Source organism: Bos indicus x Bos taurus, chromosome 10 (genome assembly GCF_003369695.1).
Source record: "Bos indicus x Bos taurus breed Angus x Brahman F1 hybrid chromosome 10, Bos_hybrid_MaternalHap_v2.0, whole genome shotgun sequence".
Classification (NCBI taxonomy): Eukaryota; Metazoa; Chordata; class Mammalia; order Artiodactyla; family Bovidae; genus Bos; species Bos indicus x Bos taurus.
The window spans coordinates 37,268,459-37,292,749 of record NC_040085.1 but is presented as its reverse complement, the minus strand read 5'-3'; the positions used below and the strand labels follow the sequence as shown (position 1 = coordinate 37,292,749).

The following is a 24,291-nucleotide window of genomic DNA, read 5'->3' as shown; positions in this document are numbered from 1 at the left end:
TCCCTGAGGGCAGGAATTTTATCTGTTTTACTCACTGCTCTGTCTCTAATAGTACCTGGAATTGTGCCTGGCACAGAATAAGTACTTTCTGAAACTGATGAATGAATGACTATCAATAATTCTGTCCCCTACTTCTTTGGGCTTATGCTTTTGACATCACAACACTTAAGTTAACATTCAATACTCTATATATTCTTGTAATGCCGATTGTATCCTGCATATGTATTTTTATTACAAATTTCAATTACTTGAGTTCCCTAGGAAAAATATTTCTGGAAAACTATTTCATAGCATATCCATTGTCAATATTTTAAAACCTACAGAATTTTAAGTCTGTGTATTTACTCCTTGATATGCCTAAAAACATGTAACATTCAAACTGTAGCATTGAAGTTTTTAACTCAGAGCATTTAATTTTATTATTTATCACTGTGTTTAGGATGAGCTGAAAATCCTAGGAAGTTTTAGAAGAATTTCAGTCTGTGATGTAAACTAGCAAAATAATTACAGTGAAGCACTGGAAGTGCAGAGTCTTAAACCACTGGACCTCCAGGAAAGTTCTTTATTTCTTTTTCTATCTTATGGACCTGGAGCTTTGAAAGTACCACAGCTTTGAGATTTTTTGGTGAATTATTTTTGTTCTTCAGAGGCACAGATCCCCTCTGAAGCTCCTGTCTTTCTTCAGAATCCCCAGGAGGGCAGAACTCAAACTGGCTATTCCTGGGTTGAAAGAAGACTATTACAAAGATTCTTTTAAATAAATGGGTTAGATTATTGAAGGTGAAAGCAGGAAATAGTGGAGGGGAAAGAAACACAAGGAGAAAAGAAATGTGGTGGAAGATGTATGAGAGATTAAATTTCAAGCAAGCAAATTTTATTTATAATTAACATTAATTTTAAAATCTTCCAACAGAAGGAGGAAGCCTGGAGAGATAGTGTCTCTGCTACCTTCTGTCCATAGTGATCTAGACAATTGTCATGATACAGTTTACAACTAACAGTACAAGTCATTTGGGTAGGTTGCCTTTATCCAAATATTTGTATGAAAGTTGTTCCCAACCTAGGTTCCAGAGAAGTGTTAGTAATCTTTTTTATGGGTTATAAATTTAGAGTGGGTTGATCTCATGTATTCTTTTCTAACCTGTATTGCTTTTTCTGATTGATTATAAAAGTGTGATATATTTAGCTCCAGGAGGACAGGAACAAATGTCTTCTGCTCATTACTGTACAGTAGCAGACAAACAGATGCTCAATAAATATTTGTTGAATGATATTAGTTGTATAAATTAACTGGAGATAAGTAGTTAATAATTTAATATTAATAGTTTATTTCAGGCATTTTTCCTAAAAGTTTTCAAACCAATATGTTTTAAACATGGCTTTTATAAAATTGATATCATGATGTATTTTTTTTTCTATTTGATTGGAATAGCCAGCATTTTCCGTGATCTTTAAATTGCTGTTGTTATTTAACCACCAAGTTGTGTCCCACACTTTTGCAACCCCATGGACTGTAGACCACCAGGCTCCTCTGTGCATGGGATTTCCCAGGCAAGAATGCTGGAGTGAGTTGCCATTTCCTTCTCCAGGGGATCTTCCCGACCCAGGGATTGAAATCACATCTCCTGCATTGACAGGTGGACTAAATGAGCCCTGGCTTTTAAATAGTCTTCAAAAATACCCCTTTAAAAGATCCATGTAAAAAATCCTTTAGTTAATGATTCTAAGTTTCGCATTGTTGTTTTTAATTTTTACAACTTAAAATGTTATAATTTGTGTAGAAATCTTTGTCACATTACTTTTGTGTGTTCTCTGGGTGCTGGATGAACTGGGTCTGCTGTAATGAATCCCTCTTTTATATATACCCTCCCTGTCTCTTCCCCAAGCCAGAAGTCACAATTCTAGAGTGACTTTAGATACTTTAAAGCTTACCCCAGGATCTCATTTTATAAAAACAAAGCTTGATACATCACAACCCTTCTGTAGATATTCATTTATTCAAGAAATACTTCTTTCTGTTTATTTAGGAAATATTTGTTTTTTTTTTTTCTGTTGAGTGCCAACTGTATGGTATGGTATGGGGATGCACACATGAAAAAGTACACTATCAACAGGAACTCATAATTTAGTCAGGAAAGCAGACATGTAAGCAGTCATAATTTGGTAAATGCCAGAATAGAAGTGAAGTGGGAGAAATGCTCAACTTTGTTTTTTTTTCTGTGGGGACTAGGGAAAGGAGAAGAGGATAGAGAGCTATGATGTGAACCAGGGAAGATTAAAAAGAGTGGGGACGTTAACTGGATTTTAAAAGAATTCAGGGTGATTTCTAGGTGAACAAATGGGAAAGAAATTGTAGGCTGTGGAAACAGTGTGTGCAAATGCCTAGTGGCTTGAAAACCATGATAAATCTCGAGGGATCTGCATCTGCTTTCCAAGTTTGGTTTGACCAAACCTGGCAGAGACTCCATAGATGGGGAGTGCAAGCTATTTACTAGCAGACAGGGCTTCCCTGGTGGCTCAGATGGTAAAGTGTCTGCCTGCAATATGGAAGACCTGGGTTTGATCTCTGGGTCGGGAAGATCCCCTGGAGAAGGAAATGGCAACCCACTCTAGTACTCTTGCCTGGAAAATTACATGGATGAAGCCTGGTAGGCTCAGTCCATGGGGTCGCAGAGTTGACTGAATGACTTCACTCAGTCATTCACTGGCAGACAAGGACCAGATAATGGATCTTGTATGTCATAGCAAAGAATTTGGACTTTTTCCTGTAAACTGAAGAAACACTTGAGGAGGGAAGCTCTCATAGTGTAGAGGCTGGATTAGACAAAGTTTCTGAAAGCATAGAGACCAGTTACTGAATAATCTAGATTAAAGTTTATGCAAGATGAAATTTAGGCACTGGTATTAGAGATGAAAGGAAATGATAGATTTGCATTGTATTTAGATGATCAAAATTACCTGGTGATCAGTGAGGGAAAAACAGGTAGCCAGTCACATTTAGAATTTCTGCTTGGATGACTGCATTGGTATCACCAATAAAATTAGGAAATACCAGATTTGTGGGTTCTGGATCTTGTGTTTGGTTTTGGACGTATGACGGTACATAGGTGATTGTGTCCAACAGATGGTAGAAAATGCAGCTCTGGCCTTAAGAGAGCTGAATCGGGGATACAGGTTTGGGAGTCACTGTCACTTTATGGGATGGTACCTGTGTAGTACAGGTGAGTTTATCTAGAAGATTACATTTGTAAGAGAGCTGAGGAAAGGCAGTAGTCTTAGAATTAGAAGAAAACAATATGTTGAAGGTGTCTGAGAAGAAACAAAAAGTTATAAGAAAGTTCTTTCCATAGAAATCAAGGAGTTTCAAGAACTCATCTCTATCATCCTTAGTCTATTCTTGTTTTTTTCAGCTCTAATTGTGATAAGGCAAATGTTTTCATCTTCCAGAAAATTTAAATCTGAGGTTTTGTGTCATTTCTTTTTATTCTCCTTGTCCACAGATTAAAGTTTTAGAATAATATGGCTTTTAAGGACTGTCTCTCCTGACACTGAATTTCCTTCCATTCTTTATATGCACTCTACTCTGTCCATCAGTTTTTGCAGGTACTATTTCCTTTTCCTAAAACATCCTTCCTCTTGTCTTTCATCTCTCTATCTTCTACTGTTTGCGTTTCTCTTTAAACATTGCATTTCAGGGAGGCCTTTTCTGTCCCTTAGATAAAGTCATATCTGTCTGCGGTAACTTCTTAAATAATACTTATCATTTGTCACTCATCTTTGTTGCTGTCAGTGTTCCTCTTCTGCTCAAAGTGCAAGTCTAGAAATTGTGTTTACCACTGAATCAGCTAACCTGACATAGTGCTTAGCATATATGTAAGTGCTCAATAAAAATGTTTTGAAGGTGTGAGCGACATAGTGGTCATTTGAGTAAGGAATCAGAAAGGTTCATTCAGAGCGGAAGAGTTGAGATGTGAATGGTCAGTAAGGAAGTAGGGGGATGTAGAACACTTTTTGAAGCAGCTTAGCTATGAAGGGAAAAGGAAATGAGATGCAGATGTTTCTTCCACTGTTTCTGTTTTTTTTTTTTTTTTTTCCTTCCATTGAGTCTGATTACAGTTTTTTAGTTATTATTCTTTAAACTTCTCTTATCACCCAACTGACCCAGGAGTGTTGTGAGTTTAGAGAAGGAATTTGACTAAGAAGGCAGTCAAGACAGAATTTGGGAGGAATTGAAAATTTAGAAAGATTACATGTGAAAACTTAGGTTGGAATTGTTGGGGATCAAAAGGTAGGGGAAAATTTTAAACCTCCTTCTCTACCTTTCTTTTTCCTTCCTCTTTTCTTCTCTTCTCTGAAATAGAGTCTCCCTTGATTGTCCCAGTTGTTCCCTATGGGTATGGTAGGATGAGGCACATTGATGAATGGGGACCTAGAATGGAGCTGGGAAATGACAGGGTGGAAAAGGGTAAAGATTCAACCAGTGTTTATAGAGGGCCTCTTATGTGCCAGACACTGTTCTGGGGTCTTGGAATATACCAGTGAACAGTGCAGACAAAGATTGTTGCCCTCATGGAAGTTACATTGTAGGGGAAAGAGAGAGTGAATAAACTATAAGCATAATAAATAAGTTGTGTAGGGTGTGAGAAGGTGGCTAAAGATGTGGAAAGAAGAAAAAGCTGAACAAGTGAAGGGGTTCAGGGTTGCCAGGGTGAGATCAGGAAGGTAGGTTGAGAAATGATATTAGGATGAGCATTGTGGGCCACATTGAGAAGGTTCAGTCAGTTCAGTTCAGTTCAGTTCAGTCGCTCAGTCTTGTCTGACTCTTTGTGACCCCATGAATTGCAGCACACCAGGCCTCCCTGTCCATCACCAACTCCCGGAGTTCACTCAAACTCACGTCCATCGAGTTGGTGATGCCATCCAGCCATCTCATCCTCTGTCGTCCCCTTCTCCTCCTGCCCCCAGTCCCTCCCAGCATCAGAGTCTTTTCCAATGAGTCAACTCTTCACATGAGGTGGCCAAAGTACTGGAGTTTTCAGCTTTAGCATCATTCCTTCCAAAGAATACCCAGGACCGATCTCCTTTAGAATGGACTGGTTGGATCTCCTTGCAGTCCAAGGGACTCTCAAGAGTCTTCTCCAACACCACAGTTCAAAAGCATCAATTCTATGGTGCTCAGCTTTCTTCACAGTCCAACTCTCACATCCATACATGACCACTGGCAAAACCATAGCCTTGACTAGACGGACCTTTGTTGGCAAAGTAATGTCTCTGCTTTTCAATATGCTATCTAGGTTGGTCATAACTTTCCTTCCAAGGAGTAAGCATCTTTTAATTTCATGGCTGCAATCACAAGGTTAGGTTTGAGTAAAAGACTTTAGGCAAATAAGGAGTTGGCCAAACTGATATCTGGGTAATCAGAGGAAGCCTTAAATATCTCTCTATCTTACTGAATCACCTAACCCTATCTCTTACAGCTAAATTGTAAGCTTAGTGTTAGGAGTTAGAACTGAGACACCATCATTGCCATCATTGCATCTCATTGGCGGGTGCAGGAATACAAGTCATTGTGATTTTAATTAAGTTCAGCAGTTGTATATAACTTACCCATTTCTTATCTTCCCTGGTCATTTTTTAATGCGTGATTTTGAAAATAAAAGATGTGTGTCTGCTCCTACTATCTTTCCCCACTGGTGTTCTCTAATCTTTAAATGCTAATAAAATAGACATGGCTGATGGCTCCAAATCTGAAGGTGATAGAGGATGGACATATTAATATATTCTGCCTGTTATTTCTCTGACATTTGCTATCAAAACAATCACTCACTTAAAAAAAAAAAAACTAACAGTACATGTGAATATACTATCCTTTCTGTAACCTGGTAATCTGACATAAGAGATTGTTGGGTTGTTATGTTAGGGTGAGAGAGATTGAATAACTTGCAAAAATAGGTTAACAGCAGGAAATGAGAATCTATTTAAAATGATGTTTTTTATTAAGCTAGTGGATATCTTATTAAAAGTTACTTAATTTGATGTTATTTTAAATATTGTGTAAGGTTACTATTAAAATAACATGTTTTATTCAGATGAAGTATTCTATTATGGATGTTTACTGTTTTGTAAATGATTTAAACTCTTTATTTTGTATTTATTTTTCTTACTGTGTAGAAGTAGATTCATGTTATGACTGCCTAAAAAAGATCATGGTTCTGATGGTGGATGTGAAGGTTAGGATCATGGTTAGAGGCAAATGATTTTAAAATTCCTTTCTACTTTCATAGAAATGTTGCAAAAACAATAAAAGTCTTTAAAATACTTTCAACATTGTGAAAATAGACATAAAACAGTGCTATCAGTGGTGCAGGTATATAAATTTCAGTTCCAAAATTAACATTTAGATAGAGCCTAAGCCTTAGGCTTATAATGCATCTAGTGTTCTTATTATTTTTATTTCATAGGTTCAGTATTTTCATTTTAACCATCATTTCCAGTGTTTTTGATGAAGACAAATGTGATAGAATATAGATCAACTTATTAGTAGATTCTTAGTGCAAAGAAACAGAGGAAAACAATAGAATGGGAAAGACTAGAGATCTCTTCAAGAAAATTAGAAATACCAAGGGAACATTTCATGCAAAGGTGGGCTCATAAAGGACAGAAATGGTATGAACCTAACAGAAGCAGAAGATGTTAAGAAGAGGTGGCAAGAATACACAGAACTATACAAAACAGGTCTTAACGACCCAGATAATCACAATGGTGTGATCTCTCACCTAGAGCCAGACATCCTGGAATGCGAAGTCAAGTGGGCCTTAGAAGCATCACTATGAACAAAGCTAATGGAGGTGACGGAATTCCAGTTGAGCTATTTCAAATCCTGAAAGATGATGTTGTGAAAGTGCTGCACTCAATGTGCCAGCAAATCTGGAAAACTCAGCAGTGGCCACAGGAGTGGAAAAGGTCAGTTTTCATTCCAATCCCAAAGAAAAGCAATGCCAAAGAATGCTCAAACTACCACACAATTGCACTTATCTCACACACTAGCAAAGTAATGCTCAAAATTCTCCAAGCCAGGACTCAACAGTACATGAACTGTGAACTTCCAGATGTTCAAGCTGAATTTAGAAAAGGCAGAGGAACCAGAGGTCAAATTGCCAGCATCTGTTGGATTATAGAAAAAGCAAGATAATTCCAAAAAAACATGTATTTCTGCTTTATTGACTATGCCAAAGCCTTTGACTGTGTGGATCACCACAAACTGTGGAAAATTCTGAAAGAGATGGGAATACCAGACCACCTGACCTGCCTCCTGAGAAATCTGTAGGCAGGTCAGGAAGCAACACTTAGAAATGGACATGGAACAACAGACTGGTTCCAAAGAGGGAAAGGAGTACATCAAGGCTGTATACTGTCACCCTGCTTATTTAACTTCTATGCAGAGTACATCATGAGAAACGCTGGGCTGGAAGAAGCACAAGCTGGGATCAAGATTGCCGGGAGAAATATCAATAACCTCAGATATGCAGATGACACTACCCTTATGGCAGAAAGTGAAGAAGAACTAAAGAGCCTCTTGATGAAAGTGAAAGAGGAGAGTTGAAAAAGTTGGCTTAAAGCTCAACATTCAGAAAACAAATATCATGGCATCTGGTCCCATCACTTCATGGCAAATAGATGAGGAAACAGTGGAAACAGTGTCAGACTTTATTTTTGGGGGCTCCAAAATCACTGCAGATGGTGACTGCAGCCATGAAATTAAAAGACGCTGATCCTTGACAGAAAAGTTACGACTAACCTAGACCTCATATTCAAAAGCAGAGACATTACTTTGCCAACAAAGGTCCGTCTAGTCAAGGCTATGGTTTTTCCAGTGGTCATGTATGGATGTGAGAGTTGGACTGTGAAGAAAGCTGAGCGCCAAAGAATTGATGGTTTTGAACTGTGGTGTTGGAGAAGACTCTTGAGAGTCCCTTGGACTGCAAGGAGTTCCAACCAGTCCATCCTAAAGGAAATCGGTCCTGAATATTCATTGGAAGGACTGACGTTGAAGCTGAAACTCTAATACTTTGGCCACCTGATGCAAAGAACTGACTCGTTTGCAAAGACTCTGATGCTGGGAAAGATTGAAGGTGGGAGGAGAAGGGGATGACGGAGGATGAGATGGTTGGATGGCATCACCGACTCAATGGACATGAATTTGAGTAAACTCTGGAGTTGGTGATGGACAGGGAGGCCTAGCGTGCTACAGTCCATGGGGTCGCAAGGAGTCAGACATGACTGAGCAACTGAACTGAACTGATTTTGCTTTTGCTTTCAGAATTTAAGTTTCACTCTAAGCTTTAAATTGTGGCTTCAGATCAAATATGTAGGAAGAGAAATGTGATATTTATTAACTTATTAACAAGTGATACTTTTGTTTTCAGGGCTTTGTTTTCAATTTGAGAATTTAGTTCTAAATCAGATAAATTGGAGCAGTCACTTTCACTTGGCTGCATTGGACTACTTTTGAATATTTGACATGTTTGAATGTCATTAGGAGGCTGTTGCTTTTCAATTATGTGAAGTACTAATTATGTTTGAGAGTGTAGATAACTCTTTGAAAAAGGCAAGTTGAATTTAGGTCTAATATAACTCCACTTCTGTTAAAGGTCATAGTCTCCCACTGAGATTTTGAAAAGATGATGTGGGAAGCCGGCTGATAGCCCAGTCTATCCTTGGAGGTGTTTGGGCCCATGACTCATACTGGCCCCCACCTTCTAAGATTTTTATAAAAATAAAATAGAATTAAAATGACTAAGAGTGACTAATGTTTGTTTAGCTCTTTCAAAATCAGTATATTACTTGTTCCTCACAATAGTCCTATGAGATAGGTGGGACAGATGTATTGTCATCTCTGATTTACCCAAAAAGAAACTTACTTTTTGCTCTAGGTGTTACAGTTAATAGGTGGCACTGTGAGGACGTGAATCCGGATCTTCTGACTCCGTATTTCTGTTCTTTCTACTAAAGCAAACTGCCTCAGGACTACATCTTTAAATTCATTGCTGTATACATAGCCCTTAACACATTGCCCAGTGTGTAAAAAGCTCTAAACAAATTATGGGCAGATGGTCAGATGAGACTTGGCAGCCTTATCTCTCTGCTAAGAGGTGAGAGACTTTTTGGATTGAATATGCATATAATCTTCAGGTCTCAACATCAACTTTCAGAAGTACTTTTTTCTGATTACCCACCTGGTCATTACTCTTACCCTTAAATTTTCCAAATTGGAGCTCAGGCTTGGTTTGCTTTTACTGTGGAGATTAACTTAGCTCATAGCCATCCTACATATTAATAAGTAAAAGAGAAACGATTCTTGTTCTTGGTTGTTAGACAACCTTCCTGATGTGCCTTCTCTTGTGCTCATTTTGTTGGAAACTTAGACTTATTGTTACCTGGATTAACTGGGTCCCATAGACTAGATTTGGTAAGCTAAGTTAAATAAAATGCTAATTATTTCATGCAGTAGAACAGCCTGCTTTTTTGTAGCATTAGCTAGTTACTTCTAGTTGCCTCTAATTTAAGTCATATCCCGAGAAGGATATCTTGTAAACCAATGTGTTACCTCTCACATACATGCATCCTCTTTTTTAGGTGCCTTGTGCCTTTTTGCCCCCTCCCTTCTTTTTTTAACCCTGCCCCTTATCAGTATCAGGAGGAATCCAGTGTGGGCATGACAATATATTTTACTAGACAGAACTTGTAATAAATTATTAACAACTTGTGCATTTTAAGCTTTTTGGCTCCTAAATGTAATAGACAATGGAGATGCTTGGGTTCCCTATAATTTTTTTTTCCCCAGGAATAATTCCCTATTCATTCTGTAGGTTCATGGGTAGGACTTGCCTTCCTGTTTGCCTCTTTCTTCCTTGCCTCAGAATTGATAGCCTTCTTTCCTACATTTTTCAAAAAATAAATTTTAAGTAATAGGTGTTTATTTTAGAAAACTATGATATAGGAATAAATGAAAAATTACATGTACTTCTTTTACTGAAAGATGAAAATTTTTATATATCTTTCAAAACTTTTAAAAAGTCATATTAAGGACACATACATAAATCAGGGCTTCACAGGTGGTTCAGTGGGTAAAGAATCCGCCTTCATCGCAGAGACACAGACATAACACGAATTCTATCCCCAAATTTGGTAGATCCCCTGGAGGTGGGCATGGCAACCCCTTCTCCTGCCCTCAGTGTGCTTGCCTGGAGATCCCATGGTCAGAGGAGCCTTGTGGGCTATAGTCTACAAAGTCACAAAGAGTTGGACATAGCGACTGAGCACACACCCATACACATACATCATAATATGTATTATATGTAAACACATTATATATAGAATATTATGTGGACTATATATTTGATAATATACTTTTTCACTTAACAGTGTGTCACAACTTTTCATGTAACTATATACATTTAATATTTGTATTATTTCCTTGTATCTGTACAATGTTTAATTCATTATTGCTGAACAAGTAAATCATCTCCAGTGTTTCCTTATTAAGCATACTGTGATCCATACCCTTGAACAAATTCTTTTCGCATATCCTTAATTATTTCTTTAAGTAAATGTCTAGAAATAAGTTTTCTGATTTATGTTAAGCTTTTAGTGAATTTGACCAATTATTTCCCCCCAAAGTTGCACCCACTAACAGTGATTAAGTATTTATATATTCTCTACCTCTTTTGTATTATTAATAATTAATGTATTCCTGCCACCTTATTCTACACTTATATTTTTATGTTTCTTTTTTGCCTACCTTTTAAAATCTTAAGCCCCTTTCTCCCTTTTCCTTTGCCACTAAGGCCTCCTTAATGACAAAGGATACTTAATTCAGTTTAAACAATCCTCTAGAAGAAATGCTCCCTTTGATAAAATCAGTCTGTATTAGGAAAGGACTTCTTTTCAGACACAAGTAAGTATCCTGACAGACTAAGGCTCTAGTGTATCCTGAGATAAAAGTCATTTGGACAGATTTGGGGTCACCCTAACAGTCAGGCCTTAGACTCTGAATATGTCTGCCTGGTAGTGGGGCAAAGCCTGCAATACAGCCTCCTTCAGCGGAGAGGGAGCACCTGTCTAGATTTGGAAGGCAGCTTGGAAATAACTTACTCCACAAAAATTAAGTAATTTGGGAGCTGGCAGGAACCTCTTGCACAGTACATATGTCCCTTACCCTTTTATAAGGGATCGTTTAACATTTAAATAGTAAAGACATGCTATTTTTAGAAGCAGTTGGTTCCTACTTAAGTACTATAAAAAACTTTCCTGTATGGATCTGAAATCTGTCCCATTGAAACTCAAAGCAAGCGGGTAAATCTTTAATTCTTTGCTATTACCCCACCAAATACTACCCTCATACCTAAAGTATACAATGCATAAGGGGCGCTGAGTGAATAAATGTTAAAATAATTAATGACTTATCTTTATATTAAATTTTCATCTGGCGAATATGCTATATAAGTGGCTCCCTTTTTTATGATATTTTGTTCACATACATTTGATGATCTTATTGGAAGTGGTTTCCTTGAAATTTATGCAACTTATGTAGTCTACAGTATGTATTTATGACCTCCCTTTTTCCTAAAAAGATTTATAATAGAAGTAAAATGAAGCACTTTACTTTATTCTTGCCACAGGCCGAAGTACTGCATTGTGTTTTGAATATATCACTTTCAACATTTATTTTTGAATTTAAAAAATATCATACCTTTATAGAGATTTGAAGAAAGAATCTAAGTCATCTATACCATGACTTTTGTAATGAATCTAATATTTTAACTACTATCATTTTTGTTGGGCATCAAAGTTTGAGTTCATGGTCAAAGCATATAGCAATCAAAATAGTGGTAAGGGTCTGGAATCTGTATGTAGCATGTTGGGAAAATTAGCATGTTTCATCCATAGATAGAAGGGAGTTTTTCTATTTCTATCTGAGCCATGTTAAAATTAGAACTAGGCCCCCTGAGCGCCATAGGAACTCAACACATACTTACTGAATAAATCAATGAATCTAGATATCTGAAATTTTTCATAGGAGGAATAGAATAAACCAGCGTTATCTCACAGACCAAAACTGGGACCACTGAGGAGAGAGCACCAAATCCTCACCACTAGGCCACCAGGGAGACTGAAGAGAAATTAATAAGAAAGTCGCAATTTTGCTTATCATAAAAAGCCTTTATACAACTAAATTTATTCTAAAGATGAATGTATCAAATTGACCAAATGACTTCCACAGACTTTGAATTAGATGATTTCCAAAATTTCCTCCAAACTAAGATTCTCATAGAACAGTATCTCTAGAGTAGTTTTGTTTTTTTTTTTAACCTCCCTACCTACTTATTTGTTTTTGTTGAGGAGTAATTGACTTACAAGTCTTCCCGAGTGGCTCAGTGTAAAGGATCTGCCCGCCAAGCAGGAGACAGGTTTGATCCCTGGTCCCTGGAGATCCTGGAGAAGGAAATGGCAACCCACACCAGTATTCTTGCCTGGCTGGGAAATCCTGTGAACAGAAGAGCCTGTCAGGCGGCTATAGTCCATGGGGTCACAATGAGTCAGATACGACTTAGAGACTGAACAGCAACAGCAACAACAATTGATTTACAATATTAGTTTCAGATGTACTGCAGAGTGATTCGATATTTTTATACATTACAAAATGATCACAGCAGTAAGTCTAGTTATCTGTTGCCATACAAATTTATTACACACTATTATTGACTGTATTCCCTATGCTGTACTTTACATCGCTGTGACTTACTTATTTTGTGACTGGAAGTTTATACCTTTTAATCTCCCTCGCTTATTTTACTCATCTCTCATCCCCCTCCCCTCTGGCAACCCACCAGTTTGATCTGCGAGTCTGTTTCTGTTTTGTTTTGTGCTTTAGATTCCACATATAGGAGAAATTAAAGTGTTTGTCTGACTTACCTCACTTAGCACAGTATCCACAAGATTATTTACGTTGTTGCAAATGAGAAGATTTCATTTTTTATGGCTAAGTAATATACTTGTGCATGTGTGTGCACGTGTGTGCGCTTTTGTGTTGTGTGTGTGTGTGTGTATCTCCACTTGGGTTACTTTCATATCTTGGCTATTGTAAATAAATCTGCAGTGAATAGTGGCATGCAGTGTGTAAATTTTTGAGTCAGTGTTCTTGTTATCTTCACATAGATTCCCGGCAGTGATATTCCTTCGTCATGTGTCAGTTCTATTCAATATTTTTGCATTTTTGAGAATCCGTCATACTGTTTTCCACAGTGGCTGCTCCAAGTTACATCCCACCAGCAGTGCACGAGGGTTCCCTTTTTTGCACACCCTTGCTAGCTCTTTTTATTTGTTATCTATTTGGTAATAGCTATTCTGACAGCTGTGACATTGTGGTTTTGATTTGCATTTCACTGATTAGTGGTGCTGAGTATTTTTTCATATGCATGTTGGCCATCTATATGTCTTTTGAAAAGTATTCGGGTCCTCTGCCCATTTTTTTAATTGAGGTTTGTTTTTTTTTTAATCTTGAGTTGTATGAGCTGTTTATGTATTTTGGATGTTAACCTCTTGCTACTGCTGCTGCTAAGTCGCTTCAGTCGTGTCCAACTCTGTGTGACCCTATAGACGGCAGCCCACCAGGCTCCTCTGTCCCTGGGATTCTCCAGGCAAGAATACTGGAGTGGGTTGCCATTTCCTTCTCCAGTTCACGAAAGTGAAAGTGAAGTCGCTCAGTCCTGCCGGACTCTTAGCAACCCCATGGACTGCAGCCTACCAAGGCTCCTCCATCCATGGGATTTTCCAGGCAAGAGTACTGGAGTGGGTTGCCATTGCCTTCTCCGGTTAACCTCTTAGGGGATATATTATTTGCAAGTATATTTTCCTAGTCAGTAGGTAACATTTTTGTCTTGTCGGTAGTTTCCTTTGCTGTGCAAAAGCTTCTTAGTTTGATACAGTCTGCTTTTTTTTTTTTTTTTTTTTAATTTTTGATTTTCTCTTGCTTGAGAATATTAAAAAATTATAAAAAATATTAAAAAAATATTGTTGAGATCAATGTCAAATGTGTACTGCCTATGTTTTCTTCAGTGTTATGTTTTTAGGTCTTACATTTATGTCTTTAATCCATTTTGAGTTTAAGATATATGTAGATGGTGTGAGAAAGTAGTCTTGTGTGATTCTTTTGCATGTAGCTGTCCAGTTTTCTGAGCATTATTTCTTGAAGAGGGTGTCTTTTCCCAATTTGATATTCTTGCCTCCTTTGCAATAATTAACCATGTAAGTGTGGATATTTGGACTCTCTATTTTATTCCATTGACCTATGTGCCAGTACCATACTGTTTTGATTACTGTAGTTTTATAATATAAATAAATCAGGAAGTGTGATACCCCCAGCTTTCTTCTACTTTATCAAGATTGTTTTAGTTATTTGGAGTGTTTTGTGCTTCCATATTGGAGAAGGCCATGGCACCCCACTCCAGTACTCTTGCCTGGAAAATCCCATGGGCGGAGGAGCCTGGTAGGCTGCAGTCCACGGGGTCGCAAAGAGTCAGACACAACTGAGTGACTTCACTTTCACTTTTCACTTTCATGCATTGGAGAAGGAAATGGCAACCCACTCCAGTGTTCTTGCCTGGAGAATCCCAGGGATGGGGGAGCCTGGTGGGCTGCCGTCTATGGAGTACACAGAGTCACACACGACTGAAGTGACTTAGCAGCAGCAGTAGCAGCAGTGCTTCCATATATATTTCAGAATTATTTGTTCCGGTTCTGTGAAAAGTGCCATTGGTATTTTTATAAGGATTGCATTGAGTCTGTAGGTAGTATGATGATTTTATTTTGCAGCTTTACTGAATTCATTTATTAGTTTTAATAGTTTTTGGTGGCATCTTAAGAATTTTCTCTATATATAATATTATGTCGTCTACAAGTATTGATAGTTTTATGTTTCCTTTCCAATTTGGATTCCTTTTATTATTTTTGTTCTCTTATTGCTGTGGCTAGGACTTCCAAAACTGTGTTGAATATAAGTGGTAAGAATGGGCATCTTTGTCTTGTTCTTGATTTCACAGGAAATGCTTTTAGCTTTTCACTGTTAAGTATGATGTTCACTGTAGATTGGCCATATATGGCTTTTATTGTGCTGAGGTATGTTCCCTTTATACTCGCTTTGTTGTAGAGTCTCTATCATAAATGGATGTTGAACTTTGTCAAAAACTGTTTCTGTATCTCTTAAGATGATTGTATGATTTTTATTCTTTAGTTTGTTCATGTGATATATCACATTGATCAATTTGAAGCTATTGAACCATCCTTTATCCCTGGGATAATATCATTTTTTTATAGTGTATAATCCTTTTAATATATTATTAAATTCAGTGTGCTCATATTTTGTTGAGGATTTTTGTATCTATGTTCATCAGTGATATTCTTTAATTTTCTTTTTGTTGTTGTTGTGTCTTTGTCTGATTTTGGTATGAGGATGGTGCTTGCCTCATAGAATTGGTTCAGAAGTATTCTTTCTTTTTTATTTTTTTTGAATAATTTGCAAAGGTTGGTGTTAAATCTTCTTTAAATACTTAGTAGAATTACTTTTTAAGCTGTCTGATCCTAGAATTTTGTTGGGAAAAATTTTATTACTGATTTAATTTCATTATTGGTAATTGATCTGCTGGTATTTTATGTTTCTTCCTGATTCAGTACGAGTTTGTATGCTTCTAGGAATTTGTGCTTTTTTCCGGGTAGTCCATTTTATTGGTGTATAATTGTTTATAATATTCTCTTATGATCCTTGGATGTGTGTGGTGTCAGTTGTAACTTCTCTTTCTTTTCTGATTTTGTGTCTTTTTTTTTTTTTTTTCTTGATGAGTCTGGCTAAAGGTTTATCCGTTTTCTTCATATTTTCAAGGAACCAGCTCTTAGTTTTATTGATCTTTCACATTTAAATTTTTTTTCTATTTCACTTACTTCTGCTCTCATTTTTATTATTTCTTTTCCTTTTCAAACTTTTGGTTTGTTTGTTCTTATTTTTCTAGTTTCTTTAGGTGTATGGTTAGATGTTTGAGATTTTTCTTGTTTCCTGAGGTAGGCTTGTATCTGTATAAACTCTTTTTAGAATTACTTATGTTGCATCCTGTAGATTTTGGATGGCTGTGTTTCCATTTTCATTTGTCTCCAGGTACTTTTTAAATTTCCTTTTTGGTTTCTTCACTGGTTAGTAGCATATGAGAAGGCAATGGCAGCCCACTCCAGTACTCTTGCCTGGAGAATCCCAGGGATGGGGGAGCCTGGTGGGCTGCCGTCTATGGGGTCCCACAGAGTCAGACACGACTGACGCAACTTAGCAGCAGCAGCAGCATATTGTTTAGCCTCTATGTGTTTGTATTTTTTGCAGCTTTTTCCCCTTGTAGTTCATTTCTAATCTAATGTCATTGGAAAAGATGCTTGCTATGATTTTGTTCTTCATGACTGAGCAACTGAACTGAAGTTTATCGAGATTTGTTTTGTGGGCTAGCATCTAATCTATCCGGGAGAGTTTGGTTTCACTATCCTGTACATGTCAGTAATATTTTAGGATTTCTGTTCTTGAATTTTTTTTCCTCTGTGTACTCTTCCTAGGTTATCTCATCTACTGGCCTGGATTCAGTATTGTTGATGATGCCCAGACTGCCTCCAATCCATGTTAGTTCTTGAGCTTTAGGAGCTATTAAGTGGCTTACAGGATATTCCATATTATATGCAGTTAGTTTTCTATTGTTGTTGTTCAGTGGCTCAGTCATGTTTGACTCTGCTACCCCATGTACTGTAGCCAGGCTTCCCTGTCCTTCACTGTCTCCCAGAGTTTGCTGAAACTCATGTCCATAGAGTTGGTGATGCCATCCAACCATCTCATCCTCTTCTCCCCCTTCTCCTCTTGCCCTTAATCTTTCCCAACATCAGAGTCTTTTCCAATGAATTGGCTCATCTTTAGGAACCTGAAATGTAAATATGTTCGTATCTGAGCCCCTCATCTATGTACCTTCACTGTCCTTCCCCTTCACCTGTGAAATGTGTCCATCTTGTGTGTTTGTCATCTTAGTGAATGGAATCACAGTGTTTATTCACTTGTACAATCCAGAAAGTAGGAATTATCCTCGACTTGCTGTTCCTTTGCATTTCACATTAAATAGTTTGCTGATTCCTAATGGAGACAAGCTGGAGTGGAGTATAGCAGAGGAGGTAGACAGAAGTTAATGAATTTGCTTTATATTTTTAAAATACCAGTGTTTTCTGAGTTATTGGATGTGAGGAATGTGAAGGAAAGAAATGAAGAATGACCTTGGGTTTTGTGCTTAAGCAACTGACTGGCTGCAGTAAATTTTATTTTACTTGGGAATTTGTGAGGATGAAAGTGTGGAGCAGGGATAATTGAATGTTATATGTTAGGGTTGGCATGTGTGTCAGGTTTCCATGGATTTAGGAGTCTGGAGCTGGGTGAGGAGAGATTAATCCTGGAGATGGTTGTTAAAGCCATAGGACTACATAGTAGAATGTTAGATAAAGAAAAGATGAGACTCTGTTCATAGGGACTTAAATTCAGTAAATAGAGTATCCTAATGGATAGGTAACAGAGGAGTGAGTAACAGAGGCTTAGGTTAATGGCTTCAAGAGAGAAGTATAAAGTATTTTTTTACGAAGAGTAGAAAATCAAACCTAGTGGAGAAGTTGTAGTTTGAGGTTTGTGTAATGATTTGAAAGTAAGGCCCGTTAGTGTGATTTTATAATTTTTTTTCCCAATAACATTTAGCTGTTCAATATCAGTATGGAACTAGTGATAATCAAGTTTAATCAGATAAGGATTTTGCTAGACTAGCATGATAGAGGATAAGAAGAGAAGGAATTTAAGGATGTTTGTAAGGGAGAGATTATAAATGGAGTGGTGGACCATGGAACCCTGACAATTAAGATGAGAGAACTTGAAAGATGTAATTGGTAGTCAAGGGAATGCACTAGATTGGTGAGGGGGAAGAATCACTGGAATGGGAGGACTTTCATCTTCCTCACTAATGAGATAGATCAGATCAGATCGGTTGCTCAGTCGTGTCTGACTCTTTGCGACCCCATGAACCCCAGCACGTCAGGCCTCCCTGTCCCTCACCAACTCCCAGAGTTCACTCAGACTCACGTCCATCTAGTCAGTGATGCCATCCAGCCATCTCATCCTCTGTCGTCTACTTCTCCTCCTGCCCCCAATCCCTCCGAGCATCAGAGTCTTTTCCAATGAGTCAACTCTTTGCATGAGGTGGCCAAAGTACTGGAGTTTCAGCTTTAGCATCATTCCTTCCAAAGAAATCCCAGAGCTGATCTCCTTCAGAATGGACTGGTTGGATCTCCTTGCAGTCCAAGGGACTCTCAAGAGTCTTCTCCAACACCATAGTTCAAAAGCATCAATTCTTCGGTGCTCAGCCTTCTTCACAGTCCAACTCTCACATCCATACATGACCACAGGAAAAACCATAGCCTTGACTAGACGAACCTTTGTTCGCAAAGTAATGTCTCTGCTTTTGAATATGCTATCTAGGTTGGTCATAACTTTCCTTCCAAGGAGTAAGCGTCTTTTAATTTCATGGCTGCAGTCACCATCTGTAGTGATTCTGGAGCCCAGAAAAATAAAATCTGACACTGTTTCCACTGTTTCCCATTTATTTCCCGTGAACTGGTGGGACGGGATGCCATGATCTTCGTTTTCTGAATGTTGAGCTTTAAGCCAACTTTTTCACTCTCCACTTTCACTTTCATCAAGAGGCTTTTGAGTTCCTCTTCACTTTCTGCCATAAGCGTGGTGTCATCTGCATATCTGAGGTTATTGATATTTCTCCTGGCAATCTTGATCCCAGCTTGTGCTTCTTCCAGCCCAGCGTTTCTCATGATGTACTCTGCATATAAGTTAAATAAACAGGGTGACAATATACAGCCTTGACAAACTCCTTTTCCTATTTGGAACCAGTCTATTGTTCCATGTCCAGTTCTAACTGTTGCTTCCTGACCTGCATACAAATTTCTCAAGAGGCAGGTCAGGTGGTCTGGTATTCCCATCTCTTTCAGAATTTTCCACAGTTTATTGTGATTCACACAGTCAAAGGCTTTGGCATAGTCAATAAAGTAGAAATAGATGTTTTTCTGGAACTCTCTTGCTTTTCCTGTGATCCAGCGGATATTGGCAATTTGATCTCTGGTTCCTCTGCCTTTTCTAAAACCAGCTTGAACATCAGGAAGTTCACGGTTCACATATTGCTGAAGCCTGGCTTGGAGAATTTTGAGCATTACTTTCCTAGCGTGTGAGATGAGTGCAATTGTGTGGTAGTTTGAGCATTCTTTGGCATTGCCTTTCTTTGGGATAGGAATGAAAACTGACCTTTTCCAGTCGTGTGGCCACTGCTGAATTTTCCAAATTTGCTGGCATATTGAGTACAGCACTTTCACAGCATCATCTTTCAGGATTTGGAATAGCTCAACTGGAATTCCATCACCTCCACTAGCTTTGTTCATAGTGATGCTTTCTAAGGCCCACTTGACTTCACATTCCAGGATGTCTGGCACTAGGTGAGTGATCACACCATCGTGATTATCTTGGTCGTGAAGATCTTTTTTGTACAATTCTGTGTATTCTTGCCATCTCTTCTTAATATCTTCTGCTTCTGTTAGATCCATACCATTTCTGTCTTTTATCGAGCCCATCTTTGCATGAAATGTTCCCTTGGTATCTCTGATTTTCTTGAAGAGATCCCTAGTCTTTCCCATTCTGTTGTTTTCCTCTATTTCTTTGCATTGATCGCTGAAGAAGGCTTTCTTATCTCTCCTTGGTATTCTTTGGAACTCTGCATTCAGATGTTTATATCTTTCCTTTTCTCCTTTGTTTTCGCTTCTCTTCTTTTCACAGCTATTTGTAAGGCCTCCCCAGACAGCCATTTCGTTTTTTTGCATTCCTTTTCTATGGGAATGGTCTTGATCCCTGTCTCCTGTACAGTGTCACGAACCTCATTCCATAGTTCATCAGGCACTCTATTTATCAGATCTAGGCCCTTAAATCTATTTCTCACTTCCACTGTATAATCATAAGGGATTTGACTTAGGTCATACCTGAATGGTCTAGTGGTTTTCCCTACTTTCTTCAATTTAAGTCTGAATTTGGCAATAAGGAGTTCATGGTCTGAGCCACAGTCAGCTCCTGGTCTTGTTTTTGCTGACTGTATAGAGCTTCTCCATCTTTGGCTGCAAAGAATATAATCAATCTGATTTCGGTATAGACTATGCCTTAAATCATATCTTTATATTCTTTGTTGATAACTCAAAAGTTTAATTATTTTTTAGTCACATTAAAAATCTTACAGCATGTGGGAAAGTTCATGGTTTACAAAATTGACAACTGCATAGTACTGTTAAAATAGAAATGGTTTAGTTAGGAGGACAAACAGCTTCTTGGTACAAGCAGAAATTTAATGTTTCACTATGCATTAAAAATCCGAGATGGAAGAGTTTGAGTAGAAGTACTTCTCTGGTAGTAAATTGACTTGGAAATATTAAGAGATAAGGGAAGTACCCTGGCAAAGAGGATAGAAAATAAATTTAAATAGGAAGGCTCTTCTATGGATTGTATAGTGACACTGATCCCATTTATTATTATCTTTTTCATCTAATAATTTTAATTCCTGATTAATAAAGAGTTAAATAAACTATAGTGAAATACTTTATTAGACTTTTGGGTGTTTAGTATACCCTTAAGTTTAAGTGTTAGTGTATAGCAATAACCTCTAAGATAAGTGGGAATCAGAAATAATTTAGATCTTCTTGTAGAGGTGTTGTGTTATTTATTAGCTCCTCTTAGAAATGCAGCACAGAATCTTCGAATTCCTGTGTGTTAAAGTTAAGAAACAAAAATACTTGAGAATATCTAGTTTCTTTAGGTGTATTGACACTTAATTTGTCAAAAGGAAATGTTGGGTTTCAAAAACTAGTACTACGTATGACTCCACTGGATCAAAGTGTGAAATTGTATAGTTAATTTTCTGAAAGATCTCTTTAGTAAATTGAATCTGTAAAGTCTCTGTTTAGAAGATCTTTTTTTTTTTTTTTTTTGAAAGCCTCTTTGCCTTTCATTATAAAAGAGCCTGGTACTGCTTTCTGTTTTAAAAATCCAGCTGGAAAATTACAGAGTATGAACTTTTGCCCATCGGGTCTTCATTTGGAGAAAACAGAAATATGTCTTCAAAATGGAGACTGACACTTAAGTGTTTATCCTGTCAGTGGAACCTTTAGCTTTTATTCTTTACTTTTTTTCTGTAATGACAAATATATTTTGGCTTATACATGGTGTAGCTGAATTTTAAAATACCATCTTTATTTTATGTGATTCTGTGATTGTTCAAACTTTTCAGTGATGTGTTCCTTTCAGAGTCTCTTAGAATCTCTTGGAAACGGTGTCCTTGGTTCCTGCATCTTCATTTTGGGTCTGTTAAATTGAAATACAACATATTTGTATTGTTTCTAATCATAAATATTGGCTCAATATGTCTGAAAATATGAATATACTTAATATAATTTTATATGTATTCTTTTAAAAATAGTAGGCTTAATTTTAGTACAGTTTTCTATTTATAGACTTGTTGAGCAGATACATAGTTATATGTATCCACACCTCACCCACCCACCCACACAGTTTCCCCTTTTATTAACATCTTGCATTAAGTGTGGTATATTTATTACAATTATTCAACCAGTATTGATATATTATTATAGTTTGTAGTTTACATGAAGGTTTGTTCTTTATGTTGTACAGTTCTGTGGATTTTGACAGATACATAATGACATGTATCCATTACAGTTTCATACCGAGAGTAGTTTCACCATTCTGAAAATTTTCTGCACTTCACCTGTTCATCACTCTTCACCCAAACCCCTGGCAACCATTGTTCTTTTTCCTTTTTCTATTGTTTGTCTTTTCTAGAATATCGTATAGTTGGACTCTTATAGTATATAGCTTTTTCAGACTGATTTTTCTCATTTAATATGCATTTAAAGTTCTGCCATATCTTTTCATGGCTTGACGACTCATTTCTTTTTTGTTGTTGTTTTGTTTTGGGGTTTTTTGTTTAAAGAAATTTTTTTATATTGAAGTATAGCTGATTAACAATGTTGTGATTGTTAGGGACTCAGCGAAGAGATTCATACATACGTATGCATGTGTCCATTCTATGGCTCATTCCTTTTTTTAAATTTTTAATTGGAGGATAATTGCTTTACAGTGTTGTGTTGATTTTTGCCGTACAACAACATGAATAAGCCATGTAAGCACACATATACCCCCTCCCTCTTGAAACTCCCTCCTACTCCCTCCATTTCTTTTTATCACTGAATAATATTCTACTACATGGATATAAAATGCTGAAAGACCTTAGGAACTGGAAAAAGACAAGATGATTCTTTTGGTAAGGACAGGGAGGAAGAGAGGTAGGAATGGTTGTGAGGCTTCTGGCTGTCCTCTTCCCATTTTTCTAAATGTGTTTGCAGTTGGGGGAAGGGTAGCCATTGATAGGGGTGAGGTCAAATGTTTTCTCTTCCTGAGACTTCTCCTTACCCTGTTTACCATGATAGATGAGGAAAATATATGAACTTATCACAAAATATTTGAGACTGCTACTGTAGAAATAATCCTTTTTTTCTTCTACCTTTCTCTAGAAAAAAATCCTTTTTTTCTTCTACCTTTCTGTTTGTGACTGCCTCTGCATCGCTGTCCCCATGCTTTTATTTTTCTCACCATCTATATGTCATTTCTAAAAATATCCCTTCTGACACTATCTTTCCTGAAGTCTTTGTCATTGTTCTGTTCCCTTCCCTTTTCTTTCCCTTTCTCCTTTGGTAATATGACCTACTTAATCTAGCAAAAAAAGTGTAATCATACTGTCCTGTTTTATCAAATGCTCCTTATTTTTTATGTGTATGAAAATTCACATTCAAATCTAATACACTGAAGTGAAAAATGTTCTAGATTATTAAATTGCATTTCCACATATGGTGTGCCACTGGGTGTAATAAAATGAACACTCATATTAGCATCATCTAATATGTTCCTTGGTGGCTCAGATGGTAAAGAATCCGCCTGTAGACCCGGCGCCCTGCGTTTGATCCCTGGGTAGGGAAGATCCCCTGAAGAAGGAAATTGCAATCCACTTCTTGCCTGGAGAATTCGTGAATAGAGGAGGCTGGTGGGCTATATAGTCCATGGAGTTGCAAAGAGTCAGACACGATTGAGTGAATATACACGACAGTATGTCAGTACAATGTTTTTAGACCATTTTGGCAGTATGTGTTGATGCCTTAAACGTTCATATTTATACCCTTAGACCTAGTCATTTCATTAGAATCCATTAAAAAAAAATCTTAAATAATGAAAAAACTATGTATAATATCCTTAATATCTAGCAGTAAGAATGGTTTTATGAACCACTTAAAATTATATATTGCACTGAGAAAATACATAATTTTTTAAAACTAATACAAATCTGTACCTATAATAGAACTTGGCAGACACAGATTTAACATCTAAGCTAGGCATGAGTATGCTGCTGCTGCTGCTAAGTTGCTTCAGTGGTGTCCGACTCGGTGAGACTCCATAGACGGCAGCCCACTAGGCTCCTCTGTCCCTGGGATTCTCTAGGCAAGAATACTGGAGTGGGTTGCCATTTCCTTCTCTAAGGCATGAGTATAAATCCCAATAATTTTTTTTTCAGAGCAATATGGCAATATGTCCATTTTAAATCCACATACCTTTTGACGTAACAATTATGCTTATAGGTTGCCTTACTGATAGACTTTGATATGTGCTAAAATATTTGCTGTGATAATCACTGAAGTATTATTTATACTGTCTGTCCATGATATTTTGTTAAGTGGTAAATATTTTCTCTTCTAGGAATTTACTTGAGGGAAATAATCAAGGCTATGGATAGATATAAAGCTATAAGATATATATATATTTCTAATTCCAAAATAATATTTAAATCCTAAGTCCTATTAAATCCTAATCCTATTAAAAGTCCATTAATAGCAGATGAGTTAAATTATATGTACCATCAATGGAAAGTTAGTCAGCGTTGCACAATATAAAGAAAGCTGAGCACCGAAGAATTGATGCTTTTGAACTGTGGTGTTGGAGAAGACTCTTGAGAGTCCCTTGGACTGCAAGGAGATCCAACCAGTCCGTCCTAAAGGAAATCAGTCCTGAAT

General features: G+C 37.3%; 1 protein-coding gene across 4 annotated transcripts in view; it reads left to right on the top strand.

Annotated features, from left to right (window-relative positions):
- The window catches only part of MAP4K5 (mitogen-activated protein kinase kinase kinase kinase 5), a 127,146-nt gene that overhangs the window by 2,986 nt on the left and 99,869 nt on the right, over positions 1–24,291 (top strand). The gene's annotated exons all lie outside the window — the stretch shown is intronic.